The sequence below is a fragment of the Chaetodon trifascialis genome, chromosome 22 (genome assembly GCF_039877785.1).
Source record: "Chaetodon trifascialis isolate fChaTrf1 chromosome 22, fChaTrf1.hap1, whole genome shotgun sequence".
NCBI classification, from domain to species: domain Eukaryota; kingdom Metazoa; phylum Chordata; class Actinopteri; order Chaetodontiformes; family Chaetodontidae; genus Chaetodon; species Chaetodon trifascialis.
This window is the reverse complement of record NC_092077.1, coordinates 17,000,565-17,012,972: the sequence shown is the minus strand read 5'-3', so window position 1 is coordinate 17,012,972 and position 12,408 is coordinate 17,000,565. Positions and strand designations below refer to the sequence as shown.

The window sequence follows — 12,408 nt, the reverse complement described above, 5'->3', positions numbered from 1 at the left end:
TGGGACTGCAGAGGTGTTAAAAACACCAGACACCCAAGGGTTTTTGCCTTTTTTTCATTGTCATCATCTCTTCTACTTCCTGCGTTTACTGGAGGGAAGCGGAGGGAGGGAGGGAGGGAGGGAGGGAGGGATTGGCAGCTCTCCAGAAACAAGTCGATCACCAGACATGTATCACATAACGGTGCCATTAGCATCCACTGCAGCCCACTGGAACATGTAGAGGACATGAACAGCTGGTGCCAGAAACCCTCTCCAGCACCTGACGGGTGTGATGCTATCAACTTGGCAGAATTAGGCCGCCTCACACGGCAATAATTACAACAAGAGATCTTAATCTCAACCGTGAGAATGGAAGCGAAAGAAAAGTGGGGGGAAATCTCTCTCAGGAAGTCACGTAGGCTCTCTGAAGTTACACCTCCGCGACGAAAGATCCCACCTCCTATTCGCCAACCCCACAAGTCACCTTGACAGTGCCCTTCATGGCCCTGCATCACTCCACTGCCTGCATGTGACACTGTTTACTCAGTTCAGAGAAGCGTTTAAGAAAACACACTGTGGTGATGTGAGTAAGAAGACTTGATTCCTCCTTTCATGAGGAAACAAAAATACTCACTCCTGGACTTACTTACTGCTGGTACCATACGGGGAGCTCGTTTCCTTCGTTCACATCCACACAGGATGTGACTTAGAGGATGAAATTAAGAGAGAAGGAAAACAAGAAGCAATCACAGCAAAAACTAAAATCAAGCTAAGATTACGACACTTGATTGGCACAAAATCTTCCTCAACACAGAGCTGTCTTAATCAAAATGCGGTACGTCATTTGCATTGGAATAATTTAACAAATTATACACGCAGGCAGTGATTCACATGTGATTTGAAAAGACAGATGGTTCAACAAATATGACAAGTCACTGGGAAGAATTAGGCCTGTAAAGGAAGCTCAAGCCTACAGAAAGCTAGGATGAAAGGGGGGGTGGAGGTGGGTGTAACGTCTTCATTTAGCCAGTGTCAAGGAGTAAGCTGGTCTCTAATACACTTCTCTGTTTGTAAGCTTCAAAACTTGCATTTATTCTCTGGCGAAACTACAAGCCTGAAGGCGGAGTAAGTTACGGAGAAGCAGGGAACCCTGGGACTCTTAGTTTAACCCTGTCTGCCCTGATGAGCGCTGGTGAATTGCATTGTTTTAACAAAGAAAATTGGGGCCCTGCTCAGGACTCGAGAAGGCGGAAGTAGAGATGCACTCCTCTCGCTCTATCCGAGCTGCACGCTTCACACTTTCCCCCCTCTGTTCGTGGACGGCGCTCTGCCACTTCGGATATGTCACGAGCAATAAGGATGAAAAATTGGACTGCTCTTTGGGTCCCCAGTCGGCACGCCGGCTTCGTCCTCCACCTTCACAAGCCTGGAGGAGGCCGAGCTCCATACTCACAAAACAAAATAGGATTTAACAAGGCCAGAATCCCTCACAGCGCCTCGGTAAATAGCCACTGAACCCTGCCTGAACCAGCACTGGCGCTTCAATACAGACTTTAACATAGAAGTGTGGAGTGAGGGGATGGGGTTTGACAGCGCTGGGAGGGGTGTACAAGTTTGAATGCATGACAAAATACAAATGAAACAACCAGGTTATATCAAATGCCGTATGCCAGAGTCAGCACGAATAAAGTCTCTGCTTTGCCACACTGGAAAATATTGTTTTGAGCTACAGAACTCCAACAACATCATAGTTTCATGTAATTTACGAACTCCTGTTATCTCAAAATAGAATCCTGAAGATTTTCATGTAAATAAATGTCTGTCAAGTTCCTGCGACACACTGTAGATCTAACTTTCCATCTTAACATGCGGGAACGTGTCATCTTCCTCTGTGCTCAGCACTCAGCATGAGAAACAGTCGTTGTCACGTTCCCAGATGACACATGATTCATCCTGTTTTTCTTTGTCTCCTGATAACACAGCTCGTACGACGGCAGGTGGATGTAGCGTACAATCATCATGTCATTCTACTCCCCCGCGATATAAGGTAAAATCAATAAGCCTTTATTCTGCACATAAGCACTGAACCGATAAGTAATCCATCCTCTCGACGTGAAGGCTAAACATGCCGAGGGGCAATCTGCATATCTGACAGCTCGCCGGTTTTCCATACGCAGCATCTAAACACGGGGTGCATCCACAAATTGGTGCTCCGAGCAGCAGCCGTGTCCTCCAGGGTCAAAGCAGACTTGCTCATTTTCTATTCATTTATTCACAGCGTCAGCCTCTTTGTAAGTTTACAGTACACTCTGGGTTTGAGTGTGTTCCAGTCAAATGAGCTTTAATCAAACCAGCAAATTATGCAACTAAGCAACTTCAGTCATTTCACACAGAGCAACTTTTTCCACACAGTGGACTGTGTAGAAAAGGTTATACACAACATGGTCCGTCCTCGTGAACATTTGAAGATCCTATTCATGTGACACAGAATATTTTAATGCACCCAGAAAGCTATCATTTGGAATTGGAAAAGAATGACATTCAGCACGGGCAAATGCATTTTATGGTCCATTAAATTTACGTCCTAATGAATTCTCAATTAAATCTTAAACAACTTTAAAAGTGCAATAACACAATGATAAAATATCTGGTGAAACTAGCATGAAAACATTGTAGGAAAATGTAAAATAAATACAAACATGGAATAACGGGACCCTACAATCATTATTTTAAATAAAGTAAGGTATGGATTGAAGCATGGAGACCTGACAAAAAGAAGAGAAAACTAACCTTTAACTCTGTGCTGCAGTGTCTCTTTCAGTGCTTCCTCCGCGCTCTCCAGCAGTCATTCAGCTCTGGAGATGAAAAAGAAAAGAGAGACCATGTTTGTACAAATGAATCAAACAGTGGTCGATCCTCTGCTAGCTCTCACAGCGAGCTGCAGGTGTCCCTGACATACTTTCAGAGGCTCCTTAGAAAAATATCTTTGTTTGGTATAATTCACCGTCATCACCTCACAGATTATCTGCTCTACTGCATGTGAAAATATGAGGAAAGAAAAATGAGCAGAGAGCCAAAACAACCAAAATGGACTTGGGGTTGTTACACTGCGGATCTTTGGGACAGAAAATTGTGACATCTGTTGTAAAATTCAGCTGAAAGGAAAAAAACTAAGACAAAGACAACACGCCTGCTTTGGATTTGAAATCTCTGAATAATCAGAGAGCACGATGGGCTCAAACAACTGCATCTAGAAGCAAGGCGCAGACAAACAAGCCTACATCTTTTGCCCCGGCTGATTGTTCCATCAGCTCAGCAATCTGTGCATGTCAGTGGTGGGGTGGCACATATCCATTACCGATGCACTCTTTTCACAGACAATTGGCCATGTTCGGGGAAAGGACAGTCATCTGTTGGAAAACCAGTAGAGAGCAGCTGGGGGTCCCTTCCCAACAGATGCTGCCTGCTGTGGAGGTGTGGGAAGACTTCCAGTACAGCCCCGGTGGGGAACGTGGAGGTCTGGGTGCTGTCTACGCCTGTGACCTACACTTCTTTCACAAGGCTAATGATGTACCATGATGTCAATGGAGTTAAGCTTAACTGATTTCAATGCTGGGCAAAGTCAATTAATCAATACGTTGACTGACAGCTTCTCAAATGTGAGAGTTCATTTTCTGTTTCATGGTGTCGACAAAAATCTTTGTGGTTGTTTGCTCTGTAATGATGCCAATCTCATGATGGTGTACGAAAGGTCAGCAGGTCACCAAAATTATGATGAATCTACGGACCAAAAACTATCAACGTCCCTGTTCTAGGGAGCTACAACTAGCAGTGAAAAGTGATCTGCCAGCACAGGAAGAGCACTGTAGCTGTGTGAATGTGGTACAACTGCCGATGATTGCCATTCACTCTCCCCCTCACACTGTGAAAAGTATATTTACCAGCCAACTGATGCACAGATTAAAAGCCATTACCTCTACTTGGCAGGAATATAAAAGAAAAGCATTCTCAGGAGGCGCATTCATTCACATTTCAATGCACCTGTCGTGCCTTATCAGAATCTGAAATTCGAATGGAAAGCGAAAATGTAAATAAACGGCATCTTTCACAGCACTAGACACATTCAAACACGAATGCTTTATGTTACTGCTGATGCGCAGTCACATTAGAATATTAGTTTATTAAAATTACACCCACTATTGAGAAACATGTAGTAATTCAAGTTAGATTGGACTATATTTATGAGTCACTCAGTGGCATTCCCGGTGCATCTGATATAATAAAACAGAACTGTCAGCCAAGTGCAGTATTTTCTGTTTGAAAAGTATTCCTGATGTGTCCATGAATTTTAGCTTCGAACCAACAAGAACATTTTGTGTTTGTTTTGGTGGGTGTTAACGTGTGGCAGCCCTTTTCACTTTCCCGAATAACACCATATATCAGTCGTATATTGGGTCCCAGTGAGGGCTGATGGGATGCTCTTGACACTTTCGCACACTTTCCAGCTGCTCTCACATGGAAATCACATACAGAGTGCGCAGGCTGTGGTGATAGCGAGTCCCATTGCGATCGTGTGCGAATCAATGATGCATCATCATTTCAAATGCGCTGCTAAATATGCATGCATAACAAATAGCATGATCGGAACACAATGAGCATGTCATCGTGATATCAGTCGCTAGCAGCTCAGTATTTGCCTTTGTGGCTTTCAGCAGCCATCTGCACAAGTTCCTTTGTGAAGCTTCATGGAACACAGTTCCTGCTTCCTGCTGTGTTTTCACATTTTCTTCTCCGATCCTTCTGCTCATCAGTTTTTAACTGCTTTTTGCCACAAAATACAGGGATTCATGATAACTATTCCGCGTCTAAATATCACTCTGTTTGGAGGTATCTGTCCACCTCTGTGTTGCTCTCTTAGATCTCCCCGGATGCCATAGCTCTCATGTCAATCATCCACACTTAAAGCTGACATGTTTTCAGTAGGCTTACCGTTATCCAACCTCAGTATCATCATGACTTGAAGTGCAGACTATTTGAACACTATCTTGGGCAAAGACCAACTTAAACGATGCAATCCCTGTGAAGAATACTGACCCCAGCCAGATGTTGCCCAATTTCTGGGGCTGCAATCACGCAAGCGCTTCCCATTTCCCTTCCTCAACCCGACCTACTGATATCACCATCAGAAATGACATTCATTTCTCTCACAGCATCCCAGATATTGCAAATGTTACATGCAGCACAATCTCCATGCTCAACAACCTGTGCAGTGGCTTATGTAACGACATGATGAGGAGGCAAGGACACAATCTTTAGATCTGAGTGTATACTGAGAACCAGTCGAGGGGGGGATGGGAGACACTCGACAGGGGAGACATTACCACAGTAATCTACGCTGAGAGGGTGAGCTGTAGAGCAACCTGACCTTGAAGAGTTTAACCTGCCAATCAAGAGTGTTTCTCCTCTCCGACAGGCAGCGAGGCAGAAAGCCCCAGATATGTCAGCGAGGTCCACATGTATAAAGGATGCGGAGACACAAAAACAGTATGAACAAACACCAGAATGTGCTTTGTATTATGTGCATCCTCATGCTTTACACCAGACACACGCTGGCCTGGAGTTTGACAGCGGCGGCTGTAAATTGCTGAACTTTCCGAGCAGGTGGGAGTGTTTGTGGACAGACAGGAACTGTACTGACTAACAGGATTAAGGCTGCATTCAGACGGACTTCAGTCCAGTGTGACAAAAAGACTGACTTCTATGACTGAATGTGATGTGCTGTAGCAACAAGGCAAAGGCAAAGAGGAAACAAAGAGGAAGTCCTCCCTCTTCAAAAGCTCCACAAACTTAGCACACAGTATTCTGAGCTAGATGAAACTCATTTCTGCGAGACAGACAACCTCGCAGCCTGAAAATCACTGAGACCAAGCACATAAAAGCATCCTTCATATCAGAAAGCCTTTTTTCTGAATGGATGAGGAGGGGAATGCTGGATCCTTTGTGCTTTGACATTACATCTATGTGTCTCCCACCACAAAATGAATGCCTGCTTAGCAACTGTTTCCCCAGCATGCATCACAACGACCAATAACAGCCATGCTCCGCTGTGCAGACCATCTACATAAGGTGAATCTGTATGCGCATAGGTCTCCACCAGGCTTACCATCTGCTCTAAGGAAGACACTTCCATGGGCCAAACACTGAAGATATTTAAAGTGTACAGTGTGTCTCTACATATCAGCTTCATGTAACTGCTGTTTTGCAAACAGCCAGTGAAATACATCCCACTCTGAAAATAATGTAATGTATAATGTAAAAGGAATAAGGCTTATTTTTCTCGACTCTTTTCTTGAGCTCTTCCTTCTGTCTATTGCTGAATGCGGTCTTTCACCTTTTGCTGCCACCCAGACGCATTGTTCTGTTCATCCATAACAAGGTTTTATTGTGAGCTGCACTCAGTTTGCTGAGTGACAGTGAAGTATAAATGTTACAAGGTGCAGAAACTGACACCCGACGGTGGAACGAATGATATGAAAAAACACGCCTCCCAGTAAAGCTGTAACTTCAGATTGAGACTTGCGTTTTATCGTTTTTGCACTTCTATTTTTGCAAGAAAGGCTCACTCGTAATTCCCATGTGACTCCGAGCTCCTATCCACCATCACAACACCCCACCCGCTGTTCTTCACACCAAAGGAGTCGAATCAGGTCTTGGGTGGAGATATGCTGCAGCTCGGTGAAACGCAGACTCTGTAGCAGCTGTGCTATCGGTGGATGAGTTATTCTGTTGCGACAAAATTGTGATCCTCTCTTTCTGCTTGATGGCTGCTCACTGGGAGAGTAATTATGAACCCCAGAGATCACTTTGAATGGTAAACTCCCCTCATGTGGAGGCAGTCATTTCAAATTACAACAGTCAGGGGTTAGTTTTTACAAAAGGGTAAGTAATTGGACAAATACACTCTAACCTTCTGCATGAACTTTATTTTTCAAGCTGAAGGCCATCCTAAATCTTAACAACAGTGCTGCAAAAGCCTGAATTGTAGTCCTCTTTTGTTTTGTTCTTTTTCCCTCGTGCTTCCCACAGTTTTTGGGAAGCAGCTTCGCGGGCCACCCTTCATCTTCATCACAGACTTGTGTGCACACATGTTGAGCTGCAAGGCCACTACATCCCGTCTCCTTTAAAGACATGAAAACAGGGATCACAATATCTCCAGCGCGGGCCTTCATCCCTGTGGCAGTGTGCTGTCCTGCACAGACACTGCCCTCTGAGCAAACAAGATTACAATGATGAACAGAGGCAGGCTTGTTTACTCCCTGTGTCAAGGTACTTTGGGGGTGACTCACTGTCAGCGAGGAGGAGAAACTTTGGAGATGCAGCTCTCAGGTGTCTGAGGCGATCCAAAGCAGACTCTGATTCAGGGATTCTGTAAACGCGGTCCTCAAATAACTGCAGCTTATCAGGTGATGGCCAATTATAAACTCTTGGGAACTGTCTGCCCTTCTTATATCTCATCTCATTCACGTTTATTATGCTCTCTATAGTTCTGTCCTAAAATGACCTGCCACAGTGAGCTAAATACTGTACATGCAAGCCAAAGAAGACTTCCCGTGGATTTAAGCACCTTGTCTCCTACAGAACACACAGCATTTGCAAATACCTTCTGTAAAAAATGCAACTGCCAACAATACGATTAGGTTCACTGCCAACGTTTAATTCCAGTGCAGAGAGTAGTACCGTGTTCTTATACTGCAGTGGGAAGTCACAGAGAGGATGACTGGATGAACAAAGCCAATGTTTTTTCACGCTTTAAGGTTGGACTGAATTCAGCATTTTTCTTAATGTCAACAAATCCAACACACTGGTCCCTTACCAGTACTTCTTTACTTCCTTACCCCACATGTGGCCCATTGTCCCATACTGAAAACATATCTCTTTACACATAGGTCACAAATACATAGCTTCATTGTGAAAGAATGCTCAGTAATTTCCTAGAACAGCTGGGCCCTGTAGTTTTTAATAAATATTAATCATAAATAAACATGGTGAAATAGCACATTTGTTGGGGACTATTTTCAGTCATGGATTCATACATAGCAGGTGCTCTAGTGAGTATTGACAACGGCAGAAAGGTGTATATTGGACTGAAAATAAACTGTGGTGTCCAAGTTCATGGTAATGAGGGAACACGTCGCCCACTGCAACAGTGAGGCTCACTGATGTGTGACAACAATGGAGCTGTATGGTACAGAGGAAAGGGCAGTATCAGGGTCTGGCTACATGGAAAACACCTGCTAGTAGGATCAGCTGATGGTTGGTTTTGGTCTTTTCATGTGATTTATTCACAATAGCAAGAGCATGAAATATAAGCAGACTTATCCTTTAAGTGGGGGAAGAGTTTAACTAAGTTTCCTTGTGTTTACATTGCCTAGCTTTAACCATACTGTGCACAGCATAATCACGATGTTTGACGAGCGTATATTGTAGGGAAAGGGGTTGAAAGATCATCAATGAAAAGCAGATTGTTATCTCGTATGTAAATTAATTGTAATTTTATAATAAATGTTAAGAGGCAAAAGAGCCAATGTTAACAACCAGTTGTGCAGCTGCTTGTTAACATTTTTAAATCCTCCACAGAACAAAATTAAAGGTTTGAGTGTGAGCTACTCCACACTGCAACGCAACACAACAATCCTGTTTCTCAGACCACTAAACAGTCCCATGTGCTAGGTACGTGCTGATATACAGGCCAATGCTCGGTCAAGCAATGTCTCTTGTGTCACTACGTCTGTGCTACTCACTCTATGTAAACACTGTTCATGAACTAGACCAGTTTAGGTCACGTATGATCATGATGGATGTCGACACGTGTCTGGTCTGCTGTGCAATTGCTGGAGCAGGAGATAGTTGTGCGCTTGGTTGACAGACCGCCATTTGAGAGTGGGCTCCATCTTGACTAAGGATGGCTGATTCCTATCTCATTTCTGTTATTTCCCACAATGGTTTATCTGTCTGTCCATCTATCTAGCTACCTGAGGTGAGATGATTGTTATTCATACAGCTGAATGAAGCATGATGAAATGGGACCCTGAACAGCTAGTGTATGAGAAAGCAACGGGGATATATCATAAAAGAGAGACTGGAGATGGTTATAGAGATCTCTGATAAATAAAAAAAAAAACGGTCTATTTCACTTCACTTAAGAAATTCAGCGGCTCCACAAGAATACAGAGAAACTCCACATGAAACATCAGGAGATTAAAGGCACGCGCCTACAAGAAACACAAACGACCAACCATAAAAAGCCATTCATCTCTGAATATGCCTCAGCTACATTGATGATTTGTATGCAGCGTACTGCCTGAACTGGAGGTGAAAACAGCAATTTACAGGCAATAAAAATCAGTCTGGCTCTTCAAAACAGAGCTCGCTCGAAGGTACGTTTGAAATTCTTGACTATTATGTTTATAGAAATATGGTATACTTAGAGTTTAACCTACCGCACCAGGCTGATCTCACAGAGTATTTGTATACTGTTTTCCCGTTTTATAGATTACGGAGTCAACAAAGGCACAAATAAATAAGCGAAACAATGGGCAACCCTAACACTGTTCTGTTTATCATGAAAATTTTAATAAAACCTTAATAATCTTACACATCTCCTGCAGTAAGTACTTAAAGGTGAAACATTTTTAGAAAGGCGAGAAAAAAAAAGATATTTTTCATGGCATCTATTATGAAAAACTGCAGTTTCTATAAGATGCATACAATGCTTCTCAGCATTTTACACCGCTGCAGCATGAAACGCGCTCCATAAATAACGCCCGCTGGCCTTCACGTCCAGTGTATGCCATGTCTGAATAACCTTGGCGTATGTTGCCCACGAGGAGATCAGGCACTCTACCCTCCTCTGGGTTATGGCAGCAGAATGTAAATCGTACCATGTGAACAGGTGTGTGCGCTCTCCGTGGAGCGCTGCATGAGCTGCGTTCGTGTTTATGTGCCAGGAAGTGCAGAAAAATAAACTAGGCCAGAGGGGGGTCGTCTCCATGGTGACAGCAGCAAAAGAGCCGCATGCACCTGTGCGATGTCAGATACTTGTCGTGATTTTGGGGGAGTGTTATGAGAACATGAGTGGTTAAATCCATTTGCTGTTTCATAGAAACTGCAGTCCATCCTTTCTTCTTTCTCTTCGAGGGGCAGTCGTGTTTTCCACGTTTGGAACAAGCCCTTTAAGAACATCTTTCATATTCTGTGTGTCAGTATCTAAGAGCATCATCAGATGGGTGTTATTATCGGCACCTTTCGTATGTTTGCTGCACTGATAATCCAGTTATCATATCACATTATGCAGATTCAACCTGAGCGACCTTCTTAATAGTTTAAGTGAGAATAGTCTTGGTACACGATACCATAGAATGATGGCAGTAATGAGAGTGATAGCATTTTAATTCAGGAAATAAAAGTCACAAGTGTTTCACTTCTCAAATGCCACGACGCTCAGATTACATACAGCACATAAAATGAAAAGCACACTGTATCCTGGAACAGTTAGAGTGATTCCTTTCGTTTGTTTTTTCGTTTTAAAACATCCGAACTTTATCAACAGAATCTGAATTTGACAAGCGGCCAGTTCATACACACAGCTCCTTTAATACGAGCAATGCACCAAGGCCACAAAATGCAGCCCAATGTGCCAGCGTCATAAAAAGAGAGCCCCTCCAGTGCCTTTAATGCACTTCTCCAGCTTGGGCTTTCCAGCAGATGATCAAAGCTCGAGGCCTGTAAAAAGCTTGACTCCAGGGGCAAAGGGGTCCATTGACTCCAGCTCCTCTCCCTTGCCTTTGAGGGCCCAACTAGGCTTTCATTTGCTCCTGCTGCCTCACTCTTATTACCGAGAGCAGATGCCCTGAAAGACGCCTGATGCTTTTCATCTTTAAGTGCGAGGGGACAAGGTGTGCTTGGAAATTGCGGAAAAAAAATAAAATAAATAAATCTGTAAATGCTGCTACTTTCTGCATTTTCCAGGATGAATTTAAAAGATATGATTAGTTCGGTGCTGTTAAAAAAATAAAGTTTGTGCATCCGCAGAGAGGGCCAGCCTGAAAGGGGTAGAGTGCTCTGTCAATAAGACCCCATGCTGTGACAATTACTCCGGTGGGACACATGATGTTTTGCTGCTTTCATGCTCTGGAGGTAAAAGCACTCTAGAATTTGTTTCGACTCTACCCAAGATGTTCACATCACACTCACATCATTTTGAACCTGTCTACAACAATTGCGGTGCATGTGTCATTTTGTTCTTGCAATTTTTTCAAAGGACTGGCATTTTCATCACGTTCAAAGGAGTCGGGATGTGGTAGCAGCAGGGTTGGTTGTTTGCCGATATTAAGGACAGTTATTGATACCAATAATATCAAATACAATTATTAAGATGAATTAATAATAGGCGAGGTCGAGAGGGCACGCTGATTCTTGAATCCTTGATGATGTCATGGCCGTGTCACAGGGGTTCTCCTGAGTTCAGGTGAGTGTCGTCTAATGGAAAACAGGATTTGGACTCAAACCAAATCTTGCACTCAGGTGTGATCTGCAAGGCCTGATGGGATTTTGACGGTACTTCTTTGTTCTGAGTTCTAGCAGGCTTTAGTATTTACATGCAGGCTTTTGCTCATTCACGTGATGAGGCCCCAACACGGAGCTGCTGAAGTGAGTGAAATGTGTTTCCACTGTTTTTAAGGTAGAACATTCAATTTCTGTCTTTCTATAGGGCTTCATTCCCATTTCAAGCTGCACATCTACAGTCCATCTCCATTACTAGACAGTCTGATTCTTCAGCATGTTTGAGGATGAACAAAAGTTCCTCTGCTTCTCCTAATAAATTAGATATTTTAGCTTTGCTTTGGCAAGATTCCTCAGCTTATCTGTCTAACAAAGCAGCTTGTGAGCACAGCATTTATTCTTAGAGGAGTGAAAAACCTGACGTAGTTTTCAGAAATAACAGCACAGTCTTAGGAGGCCTTTTGTTACCTAGCAACTCAACTGCAAACCTACTTTGACGCACTACTAATGGTGAAGTTACACATTAAATAGAATTTGTAACATGGTCCCAGCAGACACTACACAGAAGATAGAGCATAACAACATAAAAAAAACAACTTAATCTGCCTCATCCTCTATGGGAATAATTGCATCGGGCACAGGAGGAATTAAAAATCCTCTCTGAAGTTGGGGGAGCGCTGATGAAGCCATGCAGGCAGAAGGTTCGCCGGTGTTTGAACACAACAAACAGACACCTAGAATTACACTCCCATGTTCAATTTACAAGCGACTATGAGCCAGCGCAGCATTAAACAAGCATCTGGGTGTTTTGGCTCAGGTCGCCGTCAGCTCGGCGGAGAAATCCCTTTTCCTTTCTGAGGCTCAGTA

At 43.5% G+C, this 12,408-nt stretch overlaps 1 protein-coding gene across 4 annotated transcripts in view; it reads right to left on the bottom strand.

Annotated features, from left to right (window-relative positions):
• The window catches only part of syt1a (synaptotagmin Ia), a 147,338-nt gene that overhangs the window by 86,484 nt on the left and 48,446 nt on the right, over positions 1–12,408 (bottom strand). For all 4 annotated transcript variants that reach the window (XM_070991556.1, XM_070991560.1, XM_070991555.1 and 1 more), the window contains exon 3: positions 2,770–2,834. The gene's annotated coding sequence lies outside the window, so the exon portion shown is untranslated. The remainder of the gene's footprint in view (positions 1–2,769; positions 2,835–12,408) is intronic.